The following is a 26,287-nucleotide window of genomic DNA, read 5'->3' as shown; positions in this document are numbered from 1 at the left end:
TTATTTTTCCTCTTCAGAAAGAGAAACAAGTTAAATCACAGCTTGCCATTAAATCTCCAGATATTTTGACTAGTTATGAAACAAAACATTTCTTTGCACACAGAGAATAACTTTGATTAAATCTTTTTCAAAATATTTGTTGCTTCTTGGAAATGCAGGAACTATATTTAAAAAGATTAATAATAAAATAAAATGATGAGAGAGAAAAAAAAACATAATACAAATCATTTGTTTTTTAGTCTCTTCTTCTTCTCTGAAGTCTTCCACAAAGTTTCAGTTGCCAGTCTCTTTAACGAAGGACTAGCCCATTCCATTTCTTCTATTTTTTCCAAAATCTTATTTTTTTGATAAACAGTAAAGCAGAGTCTCATCGAAAATTTTAGGACCATCAGGAAGGAAGATTTTAAGCTTGGCAGGAAACAGAAGGTATGTTTTAAACTGTGCTTTTTTAAGCTCCCTTATTAGTGGCAGAAAAACTTTTTTTAGCTAATACCATGGAAGAATAGTCATTGTCAAAACGCACAGTTGTTTCATTAATCTTAACAGGAGCTTTAGCCCAAGCAGATTTAAGAACCATCTCTTTATCAAAAGATGATAGAAATCTAACTATAACTGATCTAGGATAGTTTTTGTTAGAGTTAGTATTAGCTATAGATCTATGTGCTCTTTCGATACCAAAAGAGAATGCTTCTGGTAAATCTAAAGTTTTAGGGAGCCATGTTGTTAAAAAAGAAGTAATATTGTTACCTTCAATATTTTCTGGCAGTCCAAAATCCTAATGTTATTGCGCCTAGATCTATTTTCCAGGTCATCCAGCTTTGTTTGTAAATGTGTATTTTGTTTCAGCAGAAACTCAATGTTGATTTCCTCTTCTTGTATTCTATTTTCCATGTCATTCACAGCTTCTTCTATGCCTGTCATCTGGATCTTCTGTTGTTGCAGGTCCATATGTAACAAGTCTATTTGTTTTGTAGGTTTTTTCTATGAAAGTGTCTATTTTAGTATCCATTTTATCCATCTTAGCAATAAGTTGCTGGACTATAATTATCAGAGACTGAAGTTCTTTCTTGATGCTGGAGTCCTGAGAATTTGTCTTACTGGAACTCATTTCAGACTGATAAACTGACAGGAAAATTTCCAAAGTAATTTCTGACAGGAATATTATTAAGATTTCCTTTCTTTTTTAGATATAGTTCAAGAACTATATAAAACAAACATATTTAGAAAGAAAATTACTTCAAAAATTAATTTTTTAAGTAATTAATTCCTGTCAATGTAATGAAATTGGTGGAGCTGAAGAAATCTGCTGCTATCCTGTGTTCATCCTTGGCCACGCCCCACTTCTAGTATTTTCTGAGGGACTGAGAAACTTCCACTGAAAACATTGGGACAGTTTAGTAATAGTCTCTAAGAAAAGGAACCCCCCCCCCCACAGGAAGAATCAGAAACTGACCTCTCCTCTGTGTCTAAATGAGAAATCTGAGGACAAATCCTGAATCTGCCCTTGCATCCTCCTGTTCAGATTCAGAATCTTGATTTTTTTTTTTCAAGAAAGGAGAAATCCTGTTTTCTCTTACCAGAAACTTTACAAGAAGGATCAATAGCCTGAATTAAACCCTGACCAGTCTACTATCCAAAGAAATTAGAAGAGGTGTAGATACATGCTAGGTTTTCTATTTCTTTTTGACAGGAAAAATGGGTCCATCCAAGTAGTTAATGGAAGCAGAAGCTTCCCTAGGAATGGGCACAGTATTCTGACAACAGGTAAACCTCCCCTGCTATTTCTGCCAGGACTGATAAGAGTAGCTCTGCCTTACCCACTGAAGGGACTCCCAACAGCCACAGAGGATTGTGGCTAACCTCAGTCTATAGTGGCTGTAGGTGCTACACCAGAGGGATCCCAGGTAAATGTTAAGTGGTCTGAGGTACAACAATGGTGGCAAATTGCTAGCCTGCTGTGGTGGCAAAGGCTGTTTGCTTAACTTTTTCTTTTTGTGGCTTTTTCTTTTTGTGGCTGGAAGGACCAAGCCAGTGAGTCCGTTCCATGGTCAAGTTGAAAATGATGCCTCTTTCCTGAGGAAAACAAATAGCAGATGCCAGTAAGACTACCAGTCCACAAAACTTAATTTTCTGACAGAAAAAAAAACATAGTAAAAAGCACTGTCAAACGCTATGTCACTATGTTAAAATAAACACAATTTCTCCACAGAAAATATGTTTTCGATTAGTTAAAACTACTTTTAGACTGACAGAAAAAAAGTGTTCCATTCAAGTGTGTGTTACAGTCACAAGACAGTCCATTAAAACATAACGTTCCTACCTTTAAAATAACTTTCCCGAAGAGGAAAGTAAAAGAATTAACAATAAATTTACGAAATGTAAGTTCCCCCCCAAGGGACCTTTTCTGCCTAGCAACGGAAAGCAGAAGCCAAACATTGTAATACCATTTTTTTTGTTTTTTACTTGGTTCTTGATAATTGTTTGTTTAATTAAGTTTACTTTGTGATTGGTTGATTTATATATTTATTTATTATTTATTTAACATTTGTTGACCGGGAAATTCTGACTAGAGAAGAGCCTATTTTCAGCAGAGGCCTGGGGAGAAACAAACTATGAGGTTTCATTGTTAACTTATGCTATGATGAAGTCTTGTATAGAAGAAAGCTCTTATCATAAGCTGTTGTTTTATATTTTATCTTATTAAACATTTTACATTTCCTGGATTGGTGAAGTCCTGGTATATTTTGTTATAAGCCACTTCCTTTGTTTTTTGATTGCATGGAAGTTGCCCTGAAACTTTGGAAGCAGTCAGTTGTTATGTCATTGGCAGGATAACCCCATATAGCTAAGGCTGCTGCTGTAGTGATCAATATAAAGAGCATCAGTATTCATTTACAAGCTGTAAGATGACAAGTTTAAACATTTATGTTCTACCTGGTAAGTAAAGTTGTATATATTTCCACCTGCCCAAGACTAGCGTGTTACTAATCCGTATTATACACAATAATCATGTGTGATATTGTTTTCCTGACGTCCAGTCCTGCTAAGATTTCCCTTCAGGAAGTATTCCAGAATGATCTAGCCTTACTCTGGTTCAGTGGTAAAAAAGGCCAGTTGTATGCACAAATTCTGCTGTGATAGTTTGACAGTATATAGAAGTTGCTGTCAGACACCCACATTTAGTTAAATGACTCTTAAGGGTATTATCCGTGATCAGGTTTCCTTTTGGAGATACCAAGTGGTCTGTTTAAACTAGTAAGTATCTCTTAGTGAACATACAGAGGTGTTAAGTGGCAAAATACTCAATTGTCTCAGATATGCCTGTGGGTTGTCCAGCTGGCTCAGCAAGGAATCTTGCCAGGCTGTAGGTCTTGTTCTGATGCTATTTCTCAGATGTACTCTTGTTATAGTTATTGTTAATTTCCCACAAAATAGAACGTCATTACAGGCCATGGAGAATGAGATCACTCAATTTATCTTTCTGGCTATTGACTGCAAAAAACATTACCCATCTCCAAGGTTAGTTGGAAACAGCAAGCAAATGGAGCAAGTGACGAAACCAAAACCTTAGCACAAAAAGTACACTCGTGGAGGAAATAAGGCTCTTGAAAACTTGATCACCAACGTTTAATCCAAAGAATCAGAAGCACAGCAACACCAGGAACAATCACAGGTCAAAGCACATTAACGCTGAAAGTCCACACTGCGTTTTCGTTTCCACTACTTCCTCAGATATGGCAGAATAAACTCAAAGCATTCCTTACAGCTTTAAATACTCTAACTAATAACAATAATTAGCTTATACATTCAGTACTCAGTTCATAATTAAATAATTGAAAGCACTCCAGAGTAATTTATACGAAACCTAAGGCAGTTCATAACTCACATTTTCAACTTTAAAATAATGTTAATAACATACAATACAATACACACTACTTGTAAAAGATATGTTTATAAATATTTCTTCCTAAAATCTTTAATATAAATAACATTTCTAATTCATTCATTTAAATTAAAAACGCACCTAAATCCATGATGTATATAATACTTGGGCAAAGCGCCATCTACTGATAAGAAAGAGAAAATACTCTTTCATTCCAGAACACAGTTTTTTAACTTTAGTTGGAAACAGCACAGACATTGGTTAAACTCCCACATTTGAGCTACTAACACTAACCCCCTCAATTTCCAAAAAATCATCATGAAAACTCAGTCCTACTACTACTGTTTAAGCAACTTGGACACATGGAGTTGCAATGACCTGTCATTAATCCTGCTTTGTGGGAAAAGGCTTTCTCAAAGGTAGTTCCAGCCTCTTGGAATTGCTTTCCTCAGTCAGTAAGAATTGTTAATCTGTTCCATCTTTAGCATATAAACCTAGTGGAGTGCCTGAAGTACGTTAATAAATGTAGCTGTTTATGATGATGGTTAATACTGCTGAAATTAAAAATGTTTACTTCCAGAAATAGTATGCCTTTATATTTGTTCCTAACTGTTGAGACAGCCATAGTTTTTACCTGCCTTGAAGTATGTTTGCCTATATCAGTGAACAGTTACTCAGTGATGAGGAGTGGAATACATATTTGACATAACGACAAAGTGACATATCTGACTGTTAACAGATAACACTGGCACAAGCCCATTATAACTGCTTAATCAACTGTCGTAATCCATCTGTTGTCTGCTTCCTACACATGCCTCGCCTGTTACCGCAGCTTGTTTCTACCCGGTTACTTAGTCTCTGGCAAAAAATAAAGGAAACATCATCTTTTAAGATATGCAAAATTCAAATGTGATTTAATGCAATATAAGCAAGAAGTGCTCTCCTGTAAACTACTATTCTTTATTACCCAGTAAGCAGAAACCTTAAGGATACTTACTTTTCTGAGGTTTAGTTCCTGGATGACGGATCTACAAATGTTTTTCTCCATTCCTAAGTACAATCTTTCTAAGAACACAAAAGAAAAAAAAATTATAGCTATCCTTTTACTGCCCCAGCTTTACCCAAACAAGTCACATTTACAGTGATGATTGGGGTGTCCAGTCTGCAGAAATAAATAATAAATAATCCTGAAGCTGTTCAGTCTGCTATTTTTTGTTCTGATCTCTGGAATAAAGATAACGGTAGTTTTAAAAGCTGTATTTTTTGGTGGGGGGCTGGTATCACCCTTATGCAAACGTGTATGATGATACTGGTGTTACAGTCTGCACTATAGTATTTATCCAGTACCTGAAGTAACCATCTTTTGCAAACTTCAGCTTGTGTAGTTTAATTGAAGTTCCCCCCATTCTTCTACCTACTCCAGTCTCTCACTCAACTCTAATCCTGACCTATTTACAGTAAAATTGGGGGCAGGAGGACCTAATTCTCTTTTGCCAGAGTGAAACCATATCTATCTGTGGATAACATCCTGCAATAAATCCATATTTTTTTTATTAAGCTACGGTCATTTAAAGAAATGCGTCATTTAATGTCTCCCTTCCATCCCTGGCATGCTGTTACGGGCTCATCATTACGTTTCCTGGTGTGTGGCAACAACCAGCACTTTTGTTTAATTCTTGTCTTTTGCTGTACTTAAAACAGCTGCAACTTCCCTGTTGCTTTTGATTTTTACCTTTTATAAATTTCTGTCTGTATTTCAGTACCTTTTTATATTTACATAAACGGCAAATTACAGTAATGTATGGTTCAAAAAAGTGTGCAAGTACTGTACCATAGCTTTATTAAATAGAAACTGTGTATCAAAGCTGTAAATCTGTTGTCATACCTACTGTAGTAATTAGAGGAGAGAAAAAAAACTCGATCCAGAGAAAAATAAAAATCGCTATTCTGTAACAAACAAAGTATGATGGTATATTCTGCCTCAAAATTAATTTTACTCAACATTTGTTTGAAATCAATAACTGTACCTTTGTCAGCATGATTAACTATGCTTTCATTGATGATCTTATTTTTTGCTATGCCAGATTATTCTTATAACTATATGCTGCTTGCAACCTTCCAAGCATACCTTTCAATCTTTTAATACAAGCCAAACGTAATGCAAAGAGGTGAGATAGAGCAAATGCCCAAACTTGGGGACAAATTTTAATTCTTGCTCTTACTTGCTAAAATAACTAGTATTATTTTAGCATGCATTTTCTGAAGGCTATGAACTGTCATTATTTAGTGATTTCAGTCGTCAATGGTTTGGCAAAAAAACACATTTTATATGCAACATATAACATATAACATAACAAACATATAATGCAAAAATCTGGACAGTTGAGAGGAATGCTTCCAAACATTTCCATAATAGTCAGTTTTTGATGTACAGGATTAAAATCAGACCCAAAAAGTACTTTAGAATTGTATGAATTTGTAATAAGTGGTTGCCAAAAGTGGTCTGTCCTTGATAAAATGGCTATAGAATGTACAGTTGGCTTAACATCACCACCACCGAAAATAATAGTGTTGCTTTTATAGGAAATGTACATAACGAAGATTTTGTTTTAGTCTTTTATGCTCAGTTTTACAAAATTTTGCAAGAGACCTCACTTCATGCAGTTTATAAATATCATTGTACAGTTCCGTCTCAAAAAACACCTTTTGCACAACAGATGTGAGATCGTACTTCAGGGTAAAACTGCACCCATTAACTTTGGTAAAGATCACAAAGTGAGCTTTACAATACATCGCCTTGTTCATAGTCATTTATAGCCGTAAGATACTTGCAAGTAATGCTACCAGTATTTCAGAGCTAGAGTCTGAATTAAGTATGACGCCATGCCTCAGAAATGTTTTATCAGAAATAAAGCAATGCAATTAGCCTGTGAAATTACTTTTCCAGCATGATTTTATTCCTCTTTATCTCTGTAGTTTATGAAAGAGAGGTATAAGATGGACATGATGAAAAAGCATATGGAAACACTGCGTGGCACAAAGGAGTAAAGATCTGACTGTGACCCAGATTATCTAAGTTCAACTAGTGAAACCTGGTGTAGATGCCAACAAGGGAGGATGGGAGTGAGAGGTTGATGTTGGCTTGCTCATCGTATAGGGGGTGAAGGGTGGGGCTGGACTGTCCAACTGCACTGCTAACACCTATGCAGTCCCCAGGCTGGAAGCATCTTTGTGGGTCTGCTAAGCCTTGTCTGTGTGACACAATGTGCACACTTACAGGCTAGGTGTAGCAGGCCCTTACTTCTGTTTGCATGCGTGTCAGCTACTAGAGGAGATGTTGAGAATAGAAAAGAAAAACATCTGTTATAGTTGACTGGATGTTAACTGCAGCTGTAACTAACTCTCACCTTTTTGATGTGCAATAAATGGATACAGTTATGGCAGGGGTGGATTAGAAATGTTAAAACTAGGCACATATAAGTTACTGTTACAATTGGTAATGATAATATTGCAACTTTGAGTACATTATCTTGAAAATTAGTGCAAGAGTTATGACGGTGCAGTTATTCTTACCACTTAGTTTTTAGTGCTTAAATCAACTCACCACTCTAGTTGATGCTATAGAGTAGCTTTGAGATGTAAAGCCTTAGTCTTGTAGTTTGCTGTCCACTGTGTCAGGCCCAAAGGCCTTGAGGATACAGATTCCAAAAACATGCCAGCCTTTAATCTGATGATGATGATGGCCTAACTATAGTACTTTCCATTATTTTCATCTGAAGATGACACTGTAGTTATTTTTTCAAATTATGCCATAGCTACCATTTTCTGTGCCCTCAAAAAGTACTCGTGAATGTCAAAAGGATGCTTTACATTTGTATAAGGGAAAATATATTACAACATTGGCATAATTATGTTTCATGGTTGCTTTATGAAAGGCAAACATGAATATGGAATAGTTTAAATAATAGCTGAAGCCAGTGACAGTTAAAATGTTGTCATTTCTGTCAAGCAGCACAGAGGATTAAGGCTGAGAGTTGTTAATGAGCTTCTCCCCTGTAGTTAAAGGTACAGGATCTGTTTCTGTCCACCTCCATATGCCTACTGTGACACACTAAGCAAGCCATGTAACCAGACAGTGCTCCTGGGTTGCTTGGTTAACAAATACATAAAAAAAATAGTAACATAAAACACCACTGTTTTTAGAAGAAAAAAACGAAAGTGTGATAAGGGATTTAGGGACACAGGTGGACAGTGGTCTCACCTTCGATAACCACATTGCCACAACAGTCAGGAAATCCTTCTATGTGGCACACCTCATCACTAAGGGCTTTTCATCCAGAACAAAGAGGTCATTGTCCCACTGTACTCATCCCTCTTAGACCCATTATAGAGTACAGCTCCCAGTTTGGTATGTACCTCACAAGACATCTGCAACAACTGGAAATGCCACAGAAATACCTCACTAAAAGAATCACAAGCCTAAAGCAGATGCCCTATGCTGACCGTCTAAAAAAAACTCCAGCTCTACTCTGTCGCATATCGCCTACTCAGAGGCGATTTCTGCTTAACATACAAGCCATGTCAAACCCAGAGCTGTTGGACATGCTACACTTAAAGAAATCCCAATCCCTCAGAGCTACATGCTCCAGGGATCTAAACCTGGTCATCACAATGAATAAAACATGCTGGAGGGATAGGTTCTTGACCCAGAGACTCCCCATACTCTGGAATAGACTTCCCATCCATGTCAAGCTGAGCGCCTCCTTGGCCATCTTCAAAAGGAACCTTGATGATTGGATGGGAGATAGGAAATTCACCCTGGGGATCACGTCAAGTCACCCTGCTAGACAGGGGTCCAGGGAAGTAAATATTCTGGGAAGAAATAGCCAGAGAATTGTTATGGCTAGGCTTGTATAGGCCCTAGGGCCGATAGCCTAGTACCAACCTATGAACCTATATAACTTAAATAAAACTTTATTAAGAATTCTAACAACAACTTTATGTAATATGGCTTCGTATATTGACACTGCCTAACAAAACACTTAAAAAATATATTTTACTTTATTCTATTTCCATTATTTGATGACAAATGGTTAAGTTTGCATTCTACCCATCTCTAATTACTGTTACAACAAACGACTCTGGAGCAATTCCACATATAACATTAACAAATGTCTGTCTTGATACAATATACATATGCTTGAGCTGTAGTGCTACCACAACAAGGATTAAGAGTTCAGGGCTGGAAAACAGAAATTGAAAATAGGCAGAAGTAGAAAACATTACACATGCATAATAAACACTGTACAGATACACATTATTTTGTTTGCACCTGCTGTTGAGAGTTGGTCTTTGATAATACAGTTGTCAATTGATCAAGGCCTTCTTTTGTTTGTTTCTCTATGACCTTGTTAGCAATGTCCTCCCCAAAGTCATTTTGCTCCTTTTTTAGCATCATTCATTCACAACCATACATTTTGTTCAGGATCTAGATCACTACCATTCTCATATGCTGAGTACATACATTTATGTAGAATTCTGGGGTAAAGGTTAGGTATTCTTTGGCAAGTATTGTGACCCCAGCTTTGCACCCACTGTACTGCTTTCTCATTGTTGCTTACTATTCCCATTGTTGTTTACTATTGTTAAAGTTCTTTCACTTCTGTCTTCTCTGAACATGTACCTCCTCCCTCTTGACACACTCAGATTTAGCAGTCCAAGGCATAGTGGGGAAAGACAAAGATGTACTATGCTAGGTTACTTTGAGGGGAGACTGGTTAGCATGTGTAAAAAGATGTATTTTGTAGCAACTTGATGAGTAACAGGATAACAGGGCTTTCTTTTTCAGCAATAATTGAAAAATGGCTTAACTGTAGTTTTCCTGTTTGTTTCTCAACTTCAGATGTCAGGTTTACACAAAGTGAAACAGGCAGGTTTATGTATTAAGTGGAGTTGATAAAGGATGCACAACAAGAAATGGCTGCAAATTGCAATCAGTATGCACATTATATGTGAAACAAGTCAATGCTCTTGAATTTTAGAGAAACGTGTTACAGGTGTGAATTTTCAACTGTGTAATTCACTTCCCATAAGGTAAACAGTGTCACGTAATAATGGTCGTCTCATCAGTAGGATTTTGATGCAAAATAGTTCTGTCTCTTGCGGATTCTTAACTATGAAATTTGGAAATTCTGCATTTTTTTATCTGTTTTACTGTAATAAACACCAAGTTTTGTGGATACTGATTTTCTGAACTATTACATTAATCACATCAGGCAGTTGGTTTTATCGTGACATTTTACTGGCGTTTTTGTTACTTGGATTAATTTTAATTACGTTATTTATGAGTAAAACTCTTTGTATGCATTTTCCATTTTCAGAATCCTTTCAAGAACTCATTTTCTTTAAGTACTTCTTAATTTAACATGGAGTACAAAACATGCAATACCATTTTAAAGTAAGATTGCTAACATCTGCTTTCTTCAATTCTCAAGGTTAAATGACAGGAAGTGACATAGGTGAAGTAAAGAAGTGTGATGTTTCACATCACTGGCTTCCTGTGTGATGAATAATGCCACAGAAATCTCATCAGTGCCATGCAGATATGTGAGGAGTGGATGGAGTTTGAATGCAATGCCTGCCAACCAAATATGAATCAGGTAGATGGATGGGGTTGGAACTGGAATAGTGCAATCTAAAATGTCATGGATTGAAGGCACCACTGCCGTTAATGTGAAGAAAAGGTCCTAGCTGACACTAGAGGGATGGATTCTCAAGTCACGCAACTGATATCCAGCAGGTTAAGGCAAAAGAAAGTGCACACATGATTCTAACTTAGAAATCAATTCACAAAATGTAACCTGGCCTCAACAGAATACTCGCTGATATGCTGTGTAGGAGCTTTTAGACCCCCCATAATTAAACTGCACACAAATCATTTATAGAGCAGATATTTGGTCTAGCATTCTCATGCTCTTTTCAAACAACTCCCTGTGTGAACCCCAGTGTCTTTACTCATGGAAACTGCCTTTCGCACAAATTATTTTTACACGTACAGAATTCCTAATGCAAGCTGGCAGAATTCTCCAGATGTTCATCAGTTCCATTGAAATGATAGCCTTTAGGCTATATATGGGTTGTGTCCTGCCCTGAACACAAAGGCTCTTGTTCCCTCCCACTCCTCTGCTCTCTCTCTGCTGATTGGGCAGCCTCGTGGAGGGGAAATCAGCAATCAGAGAGTAAAGATTCTTTAGTACTTTATTGCTGCCTCATGAAGAATCAGCCTCTTGAGCTTTCATGACAGATGGAATATGCAGTGAAATAGTGGCATATTTTCTTTTGGTGTCTAGGTGATTCATATATGCTTTAACCATTTAAGGGTTTTTTCCTCCGCCTTCAGGCGGATATCAGCATGCTTGTAGGGACTGCACTTTCCCCCATTATGGATGAATCAACTATTTCCCATCGATTTAGTAGTCCAGTTGGACCCCAAATGGAGGCATAGCACATGGACCCATAATTACTGTTTTGGCAGGTACACTAACTGGAATTTTTTTAATATTTGGAAACAGTAGAAAGTATGTTTTGAATCAAAGATTATTGGCCAAGATCTTGCTGTGGCTATTTTAGCAGTAACAGCTTTGCAACAAAATTATGATGGTTGCAAAAATCTGTTGTATTGTAATCAGAAAATGTATATATATATATATATATATATATATCTATATATATATATATTTTTTTTTTCTTTTTGCAAAAAAAACTTTTATGTCCAGTATATGCTGCTACAGTTTTTTCCTTTAGAAAAACTGGCCATTTTTTATTCTGGAAAATTCTTAGTCTTTGATTTTCTCTTTGTCGTCTTTTGCTTATAAAAGCTGAAACTCTGTAGTCTAATGTCCAGGTTTAGATATTTTTGTGGCTTTCATCATCATTATCACACTTTGTGGTCATGATTTGCAGGGAAGCCTCTTTGTGACAAGATCATAGGTTCATAGGTTAGTACTAAGCTAACTGCCCTTGCGAGCCATTTAAGCCTAGCCAATTATCCCTTGTGAGACTCAAACCCTGTACCTTGTGTTTGTAAGGCAAACACCGTAACCATTAGGCCACCCTCCCAACCCCTTAGATTAGTACTAAGCTAACTGCCCTTGCAAGCCATTTTAAGCTTAGCCAAGTATCCCTTGTGAGACTCAAACCCTGCACCTTGTGTTTGTAAGGCAAACACCTCAACCATTAGGCCACCCTCCCAACCCTCTTATCTTACCCTAAGATCTTAATATTGGTTATTAGTTTAACTCCTGTAAGCCTTCATAGTATGAAGCAGTTGTACGGATAGAGGATAGAGCTTTAAAAAGGCCATACAAGAAGTGAAGTTGAGAAGCAGGCAAGAGCATTTTGGCATGGTGATAAGGAAGGTTGTTTCCTCCTATGGCTTACCTGGATCCTGATGACCAAATCTGTATTGACCAGTGCTCTGATTGTACATTTCACATATACACACACACACAAGCATACTGCTGATAATCTGACTTTGCTTTCTCTTACTCTCTCCAACTGAATGTGAGCATCCTGGAGAGCAGGTCTGGTCTGAGAAAATCTAAGCAGCTTTTCATCTCAAGGAGAAGACGTGGGTTGTTTTGTGGCCTGCAGTGGAGGCCAAGGGTTCTAGTTCAGACTGGCAAGGATGAAAAAAGTAGTAAAGCTGGCATTCTGTGACGTGTATAACTTAATACAGATGTTCAGTGGCTTTGTCAGTGAATTTCCAGAATTTTAAAAACAGCTTAATGTCTTTGAAATAGATATATAGACATGCTAAGAAATGTAAATACTGTAATCAATGCCACCTTTTTAGGGTTTTAGGGAACAAGTTGAAAATGATGTGCAGTGCCTTAAATGTACTGAGACAACTTTTGGAAAGAGTGTTCAATGTTTTTAAGTGTTGGGGTATAAGTAGCAAGCTTGAATACAGAAGATAAATTGCTGGCTACATTTTGTACAAGTCTGCTGAACTCTAGATATAGTCATTGCTATTTATAAATGTATAGCATTTAAAACAAGTTACAGAACAGATATGGATCTGAAATGTCTTCAGATTACTTTTGATCAGACTAACAGCAAGCGTTTTGTTCTGTCTGTATTACTTTGTAAAACTCATAGTGCAGTATTATAAGATAGAAAAAAAAATAATATAAAATACTTTTGATGACAAATTGAGTGGTCTGGGAAATGTTAACTGTGGAACCTGTTTGTGTCTCTGTCATAGGGGTCATGGGAAAGAATGTCATTTTCAGACAATTGCAGGAAACCTGTACCTTCAGTTCTTGATGGTGCAGCAACCCATCAGAGCTACGCATTAGATTCTGGTTCAGAGGCACAGTTTGAAGCTTAGCTGCCTTTCGTGAGGGCGGTTTGCAGACTGACACACAGAAGCAGCATACTTAGCCTCCTAGCTGCAATAAACACAAACACAGGGTGTACATTGATGAATGTGTCGATCCTCATTTTGAGCTGCTTGTGGAAAGGTGCATGCTGCTGTTTTCATCAGTCATTTATTGACTAGCCAGCTGCTGTTTTGCATGAAATGTTATTACCTTCCTTAGAGAGTTTCATGTCTAGCTTTCTTCAGTGTTTAGTTTTATAGTTTATAATTGTCACTTCTATTTAATTTCATGTTTCATTGTTCTTTTCATTGTGTATTGTCATACTGAACCATTTGTTTTGTACTGTTGTAAGTCATTCATAATCCTTTTTGTTTGTTTGGCTTTTAGTATATAACCAATATAATAAAATGTAACATGGTCTTGGGAATGCATACCCCACATAACTTTCAGCAAGATTACAGACCTTATTTGTAATATTGCAACCAAGGAATTGGATTAAATGTAGTTGTGAAGTGCTGTTCAACCTGTAAACATTCTAAAATGGCAGGAATACTTAGCTACCTATCTATATCAAAGTTATACTTCATTACCTATCTATATCAAACAAAGCTTCTCATTAGCACTCTTCAAGAAAAATCTTGATTGGATGGGAAATAGGAAATTCACCCCGGGGATCATCTCTGTGACTCTGCTTGACAGGGGCACAGGAAAACAATTTTCTAAGGTGGCAAAAGCCAGGGTACCTTTTTGGCTAGGCTTTTATAGGCCTAGGGCCAGTAGCCTAGTACCTACCTATGAACCTATCTCATTAATACACTACATCATGTCTTCGCTTACCTTCCTTGCCTCAAAAACATAGTTTTAAAGGTACTTAACTTCATAGCATTATCTTTATGTTTTAAGTGCGAGGATCACAGCATTATCTTTATGTTTTAAGTGTGAGGATGAACAAAAGTTACACCACTTGTCTTAGTTATGTCATTTATGTAGATGAAAAACAGATTCACTGATCACAGTTCTCAATTACTCTGGGACTGACAGAATCAGGGACAACTACTAAAGAACGCAACAAAAATAAACTTAGAAATAAAATTCAGGGCAACTGTAGTGACGGTGTGACCTTTTAATAATAACTGATAACGACACTTAACAAAATAATAAAATAACAGCAATGCACGAAACTAAATTGTAATCTAGTACACACTAAGCACTTTCACCCATCCAATCTGTGGGTTTCATCAGAGTAACTTCCATTGTGAATACACTTCCTTAATGTAGTGTTCTAATTAAAAATTGTCCAATCAGCTTTAGGCTTGCCATCAAGTCATTCATTTGATTAACATATCTTATTTAATTAAAATTTATTTAAAATCAACGCCTCCTAACTTCTAAAAAATATATATATGTATATGTTATGTACATATAAAATTACCCTATAATATGTATATAATAAATATGTATTGTATATAATATATAACACCAAAATAGTAATAAATACGTATTATACAATTTAAATAAATAATTTAATAAATAATACTCTATTCTATTCTAAAATAGTGAAATAGTTAAAAACATAAAACCAATAAACATAATCTATATTTCAAAATATCAGTCCATTAACATCTCAGAATGTAACAATAAATAACCATTTAAATAAGATAAGATTTGTATTTAAGAATACTGGAGATGGAAATATGTTTGTTAATACCTGGCATAATACAAGCATTCAGCCTGAGTTGCCATAGGCATTATTTAACTTCTAATAAGTTATTCACATCTCCACCCTTGTCTGTATTGTGTGGAATCCTATCAATTACAAAAAATATAAACCTCTTAAAATCTGTGCATTTTGTACTATGTATATATAAGGAATTGGTTGTTTTTTTATTTTTAATATCCCTATTGTGTTCCATTATACGATTTCTTAACTTTCTAATGGTTTTTCCTACATAAAATGCTTGACATGATAGACAAGTAGCTAAATATACCGCCATTTTTGTGTTGCAGTTAACAAACCCCGGACATTTTATGGATCTGTTATAATTCTGTATCATCACATAGGGACCATCATTAATAAATTTGCATGTTCTACAAAACCCACACTTGTTCATTTTAGAATTGTTTTAAGACTGTGTATTGTTACTGTTTTCAAAATAATCCTTTAAATTTCTTCCTCTACTCTATGTAACACATGGTTGATTCCTACAATGTCTAATACTTCCAATTTATTACCAAACACATTCACCCATAATTCTTTCAATATATTAACTATGGTATCAGAAGCTTCATTAAATGGTATAATGAACGCTTCTCTTTTATTGTTAGTTGTTTCCTTTATAATATTGTTGTAACCAAATTTTAATATAGGTTTGAAAGTAAGGCTTCTTTTAACCAATATTTCTTTCCTCAATTCCGTTAACGATGGATAACCTCTGTTCATAAACATTCCAATAAGCTTGTCAATCTCATTATTAAAATTGTTGTCATCACGTATAATATGAGACAGTCTGACCATTTGGCCTTTCACCAAGTTCCTTTTTTGAAAATAAGGATGACAACTATTGTAATGTAGGAAGGAATTTGAATACATCTTTTTTCTAAATATGTTAGATCCTATTCCTTCTTCATTTATTTCAAATAAAATATCCAAATACTCACAATTGTTCCTATAAATGTGGTGTGAACCTTAAAAAAGAGGTTGTTTCAAGAAATGCTATAAATTGTGAGATTTCTTCCTCTTTCCCATTCCAAAAAATTATAATGTCATCAAGAAACCTCAAATATAGGGTGATGTTTGACCAGAACTTGGAGGTAAAAACCTTTTGTGTCTCCCAATGTGCCAAAACCAAGTTGGCATAAATTGGTGCACATCTAGCCCCCATAGCTACACCTAATTTTTGCCTGTAAAATTCTCCTTCCATACAAAAATAATTGTTGGATAATACCATCTCCATCATCTCAGTAATGGCTTTACATTTATCCAAATTCATGTCACTGAAAGCCACAATACTAGCTTGAAACATTGCTAATCCCAACTCATGTGGTATTACAGAAAACAAGTTGATTACGTCTATAGTTACCATAATGGTGTTTTTATTACCTCTAGACAATGCCAAGAATCTTTAAGGATATGTGGTAACTTTTGTAATTTTTTTTACAGTTTACATCTATGTAATGTGCTACAGCCTCTAACTTAGAGCCCTTCGCAGAAACTATAGGTCTAAAAGGTGGATTGGCAATATTTTTGTGAATCTTGGGTATACCAAACACAGTTGGTGTAATAGGAAATTCTACAAATAAATAATCGTATTCTTCCTTACTAATAATGCCCTCCATTAACAACTCGTAAAGTTGCCAATCCACCTTTGTGTATGCTCTGCACATCTCGTATTTTGACACTTTTTCATATATCACGTCACTCAACATATCGTACATTTTATTCAAGTAATCATTTTTCATCATCACAACTACCCCCCCTCCCTTGTCTGGTTTCATAATTCTATATTGATTGGAATTTGCCAGCTCCTTTAAACAAAATATGTCCGCTGCTGTCAAATTGTCATTCATTTTAGTGGGTGCTTTCAAAACCCTTCTAAATTTCATGTCACGCAACATCTCAAACAAATATATAACCGAATTTTGGGGAGGTATAAATGTACTACTTCTTTTCAATTTCAAACGACCAAGGTCCGGTTCAACCACTTTGTTAACATTACTTGAAAAAAACATTTTGAGGTTCAATAGTCTGGTATATAATTTCAGACTAATCATAATTTTTCCAACATCAAGTTTAAAGTTCGGAATAAAAGTGAACCCTTTTATAAAAAGTGTAATATAGTCTTCCCCAAATTCTTTTTCTGTGTAATTGTATACTGTAAGTCCCCCTTTAATTATGGTTGAACAACGAAATTCTTGAAAAACAACTGCACTGTCTATTACATCCAAAGAATTGACACTGTTGTTAATAAATTCTACACTTTCATCAACATTTTCTTCATGAATCATATGTATGCCCTGATTTTGGCATTTAGTACATAACTCACAACACTCATAAACTTCTATACTGCTGTCTTGAACTCTAGTGATGTTCATCGTGCATACAGCTGCAGTCATAACAGATGGGTTCTCCTGCCGTCAGGCGGGTCCTCGGTTGGCCGAATTCCAAAGTCTAGGTCCGGCGTCGGTTGTCGTCGCTTCTTCCCTGACGTCAGTGCGACAGGGGTATAAAAGAACCAGCCGACGCCATTTTCTTCAGTCTTTTTTGCCGCGCGGTGCCCGAAGCAGAAGCAGTTCGCAAGTGCCGGTCGGCCAGCTCCTGAGATTACAAAAAATTTGGAACCGAAGTCTTCTTAAAAGCTAAGTACCCCGTTGGGGAAACTTTTTCTTGCCTCAGACCGATGTCAGATGAAGTTAATAATTGTATTTCTTGTGGGAAGCAAATACCGCATAAGGATTTCCATTCCCTCTGTATACCTTGTTTAGGCCCAGACCACGACGTCTCGGTCTGTCGCTTTTGTGCTACATTCAATGAACGCACTATTAAGCGTCGGGCAGAGTTCGCCCAGCATTATTTTGGGAAAGCATTTAATTATATTATGTTGTCGGATACTCCGACTCCGGTTTTGTCTAAAAAATGCAAAGACAAGGACCAACACTCGAGGTCCGCGGCCTCTACCGACAGCATGCCAAAGCCGACTACACGTGGTCCGGTTCTCAGCGAGGCGCCTACGCAGCCCCTGATTACCGACAACACATCTTCGGTGGTGTCTCCTGTACCTGAGGTCGCAGGCTCCTCGGCCCACACCCTCACTACAGATACTGAAGCCATGCTTGGCATTGAAACACAGAATGTGGACAGGTCCCCCTCAACTCAAGGTGTCTTCAGACCTTCCTCTTTCTCCATCAAGGCTTTCACCAAGTCTAAAGCTGCCATGCACCCTAAGTGACCAGCTACACAGGGCCCATCTCCAGGCCCCATGCCTAAGAAACAGATGCTTAAAATGGCTGAAGATTTAATTACTCTAATCAGAGGTTCTCAGCCACCTCCGGACAAAAGACCCAGAGTGGAGGAAGATTCCCCCTCCTCTGATCAGGGCTCCATTATTTCAGAGCTCTCTGATTATCAGGAATAGTCTTACTCTCTTTTGAAGACTCTGATGCAGAGGAATCTATTCCTTCTGTATCCCCCCCTGAGGATTACTCATTTGGTGAAACACTGCATACCTTAAGGGAACACTTCCACTGGGAAGGCCAGGATTATTCAGATTCCAAGAAAAGACTCAGGGAATTTCTTTTGTTACCCCAGCACAGGCCTGTGGCTATACCTCCTGTCCTGGACATCCTAGATGATGTTTACTCGGAGGCCTGCCTTAACCCGGACTCTCTCCAGCTCCAGTTAAGCCTGACAGGTACTACAGGGTTCCTGACTCACACCAGTTTCTATACAAAAGCCATGCTGCTGACCTAGAAACCATCTCACAGGGGCCCAAGGGAGTTAAGGCCTCCATTGCCAAAAACCCATTGCCTTCCAAGAGATTCCAGATCCTTAGAAAGGTGGGGAAAAAAGGTATATATCTCGGCTACCTTATCCATGAGGGCCTTAAACTGTCAGTTTCATATGCTAAAATACCAACAGTTTCTGTTATCTCAATTGAAAAGTAAAATGTCACAACCTGAACAACCAGACATGAAGGAGTTGCAGGATTTGATGCATAGTGCAGAACAAGTGGGTAAACATACCTTACAATGTGGTTTTGATGCTCTAGAGGCCGCATGTAGAGCTGCCGTTACAGGCTCAGTCATACGTAGGCATGCTTGGCTCAAGGAACAAGCCTTGCCTGATCATGTCAAAGCTAAATTACTAGACGCCCCTCTTCAAAAGGATGTACTATTTGGGGCAAATGCTGAGGAAGTATTACGGAAAATGGAGGAAAAGGCTAAATCAATGCAAACTGTGAAAGAATTTATGCAGGTTCAACCCCCATGTTTTAGTAGAAATTGGCCTTCCAAAAACTGGTCCTTTCTTGCCACAGACAGACCCCAAAGAGGCAGATACAGGCGCCCGAGGGGCAGAGGACAAACACAAGGTTCGTACAGAGGCAGACAATGGCAAGCTCCTACACAAAGAGGTGGTGAGGACAACTCGCAATCTTTCAGAAAGCAAAACCAATGACTTTCCCCTTTGCATGCCAACCAGGTCTCAAATGGCAGCACCCTTAGGAGGAAAGCTGGCACTATTCTCAAAAAATTGGCATATTGTCACAAAGGACAAATGGATCCTGAACATTATAAACAGAGGCTACAAATTCCATTTTCATACCCTTCCAAAAATGAAAGGCATGCCAAACCTGCCACACAATCAAAGGGCAGAGGCATAAAAGCAAATTTCAGATCTTATAAACATGAAAGCTATTCAAGAGGTACCTACACACTAACAAGGTCAAGGTTTTTATTCCAGGCTATTTCTGGTGCCAAGGAAGGGCAAAGATTGGAGACCTATTTTGGATCTTTCAATCCTAAACACATTCCTACTGCACAAAATTCAAGATGCTCACTCTACAGCAACTTCTTCCCATGCTGGGCAAGGAGTCTTGGCTGGTAACATTGGACCTCAAGGAGGCATACCTGCATGTCCCAATCAGACAAAATTGCAGAAGATACCTCAGATTTCTTGCAGGTTCAATACATTATCAATTCTCTGCATTGCCCTTTGGTTTATCTACTGTGCCCAGAGTATTCACGAAATGCCTGGCATCAGTAATTGCCTACTGCAGACTTCAAGGGATACAAATATACCCTTATTTGGACGACTGCCTGATCCAAGCGGACAGCAAACACATTCTTCTGAAACATCTGGCTTATGTAATAATGTTATTAAACTCTCTAGGATACACAGTCTCTAGGATACACACTCAACAAAGAGAAATCAAAACTAATACCCTCTCGGAAGATAATTTTCCTGGGTGCCAATTTGGACACAAACACCCAGATGGCCTACCTCACGCCAGAGAAGCAGGGGCAACTAATTCAATATTTCAGAACACTGGCAAATTGCACCAGGCTGACTGCAAGGAAAATCCTGCAGGCTCTGGGATTCATGGCATCTTGCATCTTACTAATCCCATGTGCAAAGCTGCATATGAGAAAACTACAATGGTACCTAAAAAACATATGGTCTCAACACAGCCACAGTTTGGAAACAATGATACCACTAATTCCATGTCTGCAAAAGGAATTTCTGTGGTGGGCTCAAGCATGCCAAACAAACACAGGTCTTCCATTCAGCAAGCCTCAAGCAAATCAAGTCATCACAACAGACGCCTCGGACTACGCCTGGGGGGTGCACATGACAGACCAGTGCATTCAGGGCAAATGGAGCCAAAAAGAAAAGCACCTTCACATCAGTCAAAAAGAAATGCTAGCAGTGATAAATGCTATTACAGCCTTCAAGGACCTTCTACAACCAGGTCAGCTATTGATAAGAACAGACAACACCACAGTTATGTGGTACATAAATAAAGAAAAAAAGCACAGCGACGTTCAACCTTTTATTAAAATAAACGATAATCCAGTAAAGCTTTCGGGTTTCCCCTTCCTCAGTGCTATAAAATAAATCAATTGTATCTTATTTAAATACAAAAATAATGAAAATCACATGATACAACCAACCAATAAAACAACACAATTAATCAACAATTAATAACATATATAGGTTGGGCGTTGGGCTGGCAACTAGGTGCTGTGGAAGGTCTACTGCCAGTCGTTGGTGGACCGGAGTTCTGCTGTGGCGACCCCTGGCCGGGAAAAGACGAAAGACGAACAACATAATATATAATAACATATATAATCCAGATATTAATAATCAAGTTAGTTTAAAAACAGTTTTAACCAAAAGACAAAGCAAGTTGCATTAGAAGTTAATGAAATTTGTATTAAAATGTTTTTATTTTGAATATCAATTTAAAAATGTGTCTATATATATATATATATATATATATATATATATATATATATATATATACACACACATATATATATATATATATATATATATATATACATTAGTTGATTTTAAAAGAGATACAAGTTATTAATTGTTGTTGATTAATTGTGTTGTTTTATTGGTTGGCTGTATCATGTGATTTTCATTGTTTTTGTATTTAAATGAGATGCGATGGGTTTATTTTATAGCACTGAGGAAGGGGAAACCCAAAAGCTTTGCTGGATCATCGTTTATTTTAATAAAAGGTTGAAAGTCGCTGTGCTGTTTTTCTTTTTTTGGTGTTGAGCTTTATATAAGCTCAGTTTACAGCAGTGGAATTTTTTGTTTCTGCTACAGGTTAATATACCAGTATGCCTGCAAATGCTGCCAATGCCCTTTCGTGGGTGGGTGAGTCAGTGTCATTCACTCCCATTCTCCCATCTTGTCCCCATAGGAACCGTGTCGCTAATTGAACATGGCTTATTTCTTCTACCTATTTTTACATGTTTTCTACATTTATGCATGGAACTAGCCTGTCTTTGGATACACTAGCTTTAAGAGCATTATTTTTATTAATCTACAATCAACATATAACTGTTTAAGGGCTTCTTTTCCATTTACTTTATATTATACATGAAAAAGGACAAAATCTAATGTTTGGCTGAAAACTATTTTCTACTCAGATTTATTTAATTATATTTAACACAATTTTTTTTACATCCTTTCTCTAGATTACCTTGCTCTGCCACCTTTTTTTTTTTTTTTTTAAAATATAAAACCATATGTACAACCAAGGAGTGCACAGGAGCATTAGTGCTGAATCGACTTAGCAAAATGCAATAAAAATTATGCACTTTAGTTTCTGACCATTGCAGGCCTTTAACATACAGAACAGTTTATTCATATGGAATAAAGGTAATTACTATTTTATAACTTCTTGTACATCGGGAAAGGTCTTTAAGATAAAAAGCACCCTTGCCTCCTTCTTATTCCTCAACTCAGAGAATGGGAAGTCTCTGGGACAGGAATCTATCCCTCCAGCATGTTCTGTTTATTGTGGTGACAAGGTTTAGGTCCCTAGAGTGTGTAATTCAGAGGGATTGGGATTTCTTTAAGTGGAGCATGTCCAGCAGCTCTGGGTATGACATAGCTTTGTATGTTAGGCAGAAATCGCCTCTGAGTAGGCGATATGCGACAGAGTAAAGCGGGAGTTTTTTGAGATGGTCTGCGTAGGGCATCTGTTGGAGGCCGGTAATCCTCTTTGTGAGGTATTTCTGCGGCCTTTCCAGTTGTTGTAGATGTCTTGTGAGGTACATACCAAAAGGGAAGTTGCATTCTATAATGGGTTTAATGAGTGATGAGTAGAGGGGAACAATGACCTCTTTTTTCCTGGATGAGAAACTTTTTGTGATGAGGTGTGCCACGTAGAAGGATTTCCTGACTACTGTGGCACTGTGATTATCAAAGGAGAGACTACAGTCCACCTGTGTCTGAAGGTCTCGTATCACACTTTCAGTGTTAAGTAGACTACCACCTATGTGGTAGCTCATGGGTACAGAGTTTTTACCAAAGGGGTGACAATGCACTTTTTGGCATTGAGCTTGAGGCCATGGCTTTGACACCAGGCATCTGTCTCAGTGAAGCCCTTTTGTAGGATGCCCACATCATTAGGAGTTTCGATTATGGCTCCTAGTTTGCAATCATCTGCAAACTTTGTTAGCCAAAGACCTTCTGTGTTAGCCTGTACTTCAGTGAAGTAGATACCAAACAGGAGAGGACCCAGGACTGAACCCCGTGGTACTCCACTTGTCACTGGTCTGAAGTCGGATTTGGAGTCTGCTACTTTCACAGTGTGGGTTCTGTCAGTGAGCCAGTTGGCAACCCATCTTGTGACAAAGGGATTTATACCTAGTTTAGTGAGTTCATCTATAATTCCAGAGTGGGGGATGGTGTCAAAAGCCTTGGCGAGATCTAGATAGGCTTTGTGAACCACCTTACCCTCATCTACGGCTTTGGTGACTGCTTCAAAGAAGTCTTTCAGGCTTAGGAGATATTATCTGCCTTTTACAAACCCGAACTGGGTGGGGTCCAGAGTTTGGGAAATTACCAATGTCTTTGTTTCTAAGTTCCATGATGATATGTTCCATGGCCTTGCAGACCAGGCTCATTAGGCTAATGGGGTAGTAGTTCCTGGGGTCCGTGCTGACTCCCCTTTTGTGGAGTGGGATAACTGTCACTGTGCGCCATTCAGTGGGCACAAAGCCTGAGTTGAGGCTATGATTGAACATGGTGCTTAGGTGAGGTGCCAGTTCTTTCTGTAGTTTGTGTAGAACGCAGCCTGGGATGTTGTCAGGTCCCATGTATGCTGTGTTTTTGGCTTTGGAGAGTGTGGTTTTTACTTGTGCAGCCATGATTACAGGAACTTTGCATTCTTCCAGTATAGAGATGGGCCCTTTAAGGGGTGAGAGGGGGATAAAGTTAGCACTGAACCTATCTGTCAGGATGTTGGCAATATCAGTTGTTTCTGTATATTTAGTGCCATTGTGCTGTAACTCGGAGCAGATCTGAATGTTGCCATTAAGATTCCTGACATAGCTATAGAATGCTTTCTGGAAGTCTTTAGAAACAGTGGCAATTTTGTTTTTGTAACTAGCTTTGGAGGATTGTATGAGGGATCTCAGCTTCTTACTGAGGCTGACCAGGGAGTTCCTCCAATCACGGAATTTTACTATTTTTTTGCAACAGTTTCTTTTTTCTGTTGTAGAGTTTGTTTATGGCAGGGGACCACCAGATTGGCTTCCTTTTTTTGAGGATAGCATCTTGATTCTGTTAGGGATAGCACGATCCATGCACTCATGTAAGTGCTTATAAAGTGCATTTGTGTAGGATTCAGCAGTCGTGCTTCTATTGTCAGTCTGCCTGGGTGTCGTGAAGTTTGCCACTTCTGTCTTAAGAAGTGTGAAGTTGGCTTTGGGGAAATTTTTTACAGTAGTTTCCCTAATGGGGGGGGAGGGTGGGGACGGGATGTGGATGTCTAGGGTGATTATCTTGTGGTTGGATCTGACCAACGAGGAATTGACCTCTGGTGTGGAACACGGTCGCTCATGTCGGTAATGACCAGGTCTAGGATATTGCTGCCCCTGGTGGGGGAGTGTGTAAGTTGATCCAAGGCGTTGGAATTTATGAATTCCAGAAAACTTTGAGCAAAAGAGTTGGTACATGAGTAGTTTTCCCAGTTAATGGTGGGGTAGTTGAAATTGTCCATTATGAGGGTGTTGTCCAGTGTATCAAGAAATGAGGAGTGGGAATCCTGGGACATGGTAGAGGATCTGTAGCAAGTTACAATTTGGATTGTTGTCTTGCCCAGAGTTAGTTGCACTTGGGTAATCTTGGATGCATTGTGCTGAGCAACTAACCTGGAGGTGAGGATATCCTTAATGAATATGGACATGCCTCCGCCTTTAGTGTTTCGGTCTAGGTTAGGTGGCCGAAAGGTGTTGTATGAATTATTAGCCTGGTAATGCAGGGCTGGTTTCTGGAGCCTTGAACCAGGTCTCTTGTCTCTCCACAGATGTCGATGTTCTCCATTTTAAGGAGTGCCTTGAGTGAATGCATTTTGAGGTCTAGACTTCTAGCATTGAGTAGCATTACCCTCAGATTTTGCATAAACTTATAACAAGTATTGTCTTTATAGATCTTGGAATTTTGAGAGATGACAAGCTGCTCCTTTCAGGATCATTTCTGCTATATCTGCAATAAAAGGTATAAAGCAATAAGTAGCATGTTGAGATTTCTAAAATATGCAAGTGCCTCGGAAATTGTAAAATTTTTACTATACCATAATTAGTAGGGTTGCCATTTATCCATTTTCTTTTTCTGGGCTATCCAGAAATCAAATTACTTTTTCAGCAGTCTGGAAAACACTGTACAAACTTCAGTATTCTGTTTCAAAAAACAGACTATCAAGAGTTTTTCAGATTGGGAGATTCACTATACTTTTCTTAAAAAAAAAAAAAAAAAAAAATGCTAACATAAGGGGATTGTGTGGCAAAACAGGAAAATACAATGTTCTCCTGACATGCCTATGATGTCACAAAATGGGGCGGAAAGTGGCTGGGGAGAGGGCAGGAGATGGGCAGGGTTAGGAGGGTATGTGAGGGGTGTGGCTTTGGTCAGGTTTCAGCAACTACAAAACGTGACAATCCTACTGATTAGACCAAGGCAAACTCTAGTAGTTCCTTATGGTTACCTTGTTTTAAAAAAATGCGGTGGTGCTGCGGTAGAGTTGTCGCCTCATAGCAAGACGTTGTCCCATTCGATTCTCCGCTACAGCGTCTTCTATGTGGAGGCATACGTGAATAAGGCGGGCCTTCGTTGAAGGTTGTATGTCAGGGCTGGTAACCCGGTACGTAAAAATCCACTACCAATCATTAGCGGACCGGAGTTCCGCTGTGGCGACCCCTAACCTGGAAAAGCCGAAAGACACAAACAAACAATAGTAGAACTGCTGCAAATGTAAAGGATGTTCACGAAAACATTATAATGCATGAGTAAGCAAAATTATGAAATTTGATTGACTATGTTCCCATTGTCCTGCAATTATTTTATATGCATTTTGCTTGAATGTTATAGGCTAACCAGAAATTTTAGATGTAAAGATGTTCATATAATGAAAACTATGAACAGAATTGACATTCTCAGAGTTGTTTGAACGTGGAATTCCCTACAACATAAGCATAAGCTGAGGTGAAGTAGCAACTTCCAAACATTTAATGGTGAAGTGGATTAGATTTATGGGAATTCCTTTTGTAGTGTATGGACTGTTCTTGGACTGTGCTTATGAGGAATGTCTTAATTTGAGTACCTAAAGTTTTGTAAAGCGTTTGCAGCCACCTGAAACACAAATATTTACAGCTTGTTGGGAGTATACGGTCCATACTGGAATCATGTTGGAGGGTTAAGAGGGACTGAATCACCAATTTAGGCAGCTGCCCCGTTCACCAAAATGTTTAGAAAAAGGCTATGTTGTATGGCTAATAG

General features: G+C 37.9%; 1 protein-coding gene across 4 annotated transcripts in view; it reads left to right on the top strand.

Annotated features, from left to right (window-relative positions):
* FGD4 (FYVE, RhoGEF and PH domain containing 4) overlaps positions 1 to 26,287 on the top strand; it is a 1,935,878-nt gene that overhangs the window by 418,446 nt on the left and 1,491,145 nt on the right. The window lies entirely within an intron of this gene.

This window comes from Protopterus annectens, chromosome 11.part0 (genome assembly GCF_019279795.1).
Source record: "Protopterus annectens isolate FY-2018-M chromosome 11.part0, PAN1.0, whole genome shotgun sequence".
Taxonomy (NCBI): domain Eukaryota; kingdom Metazoa; phylum Chordata; order Ceratodontiformes; family Protopteridae; genus Protopterus; species Protopterus annectens.
This window is presented reverse-complemented; position numbering and strand designations above follow the sequence as displayed.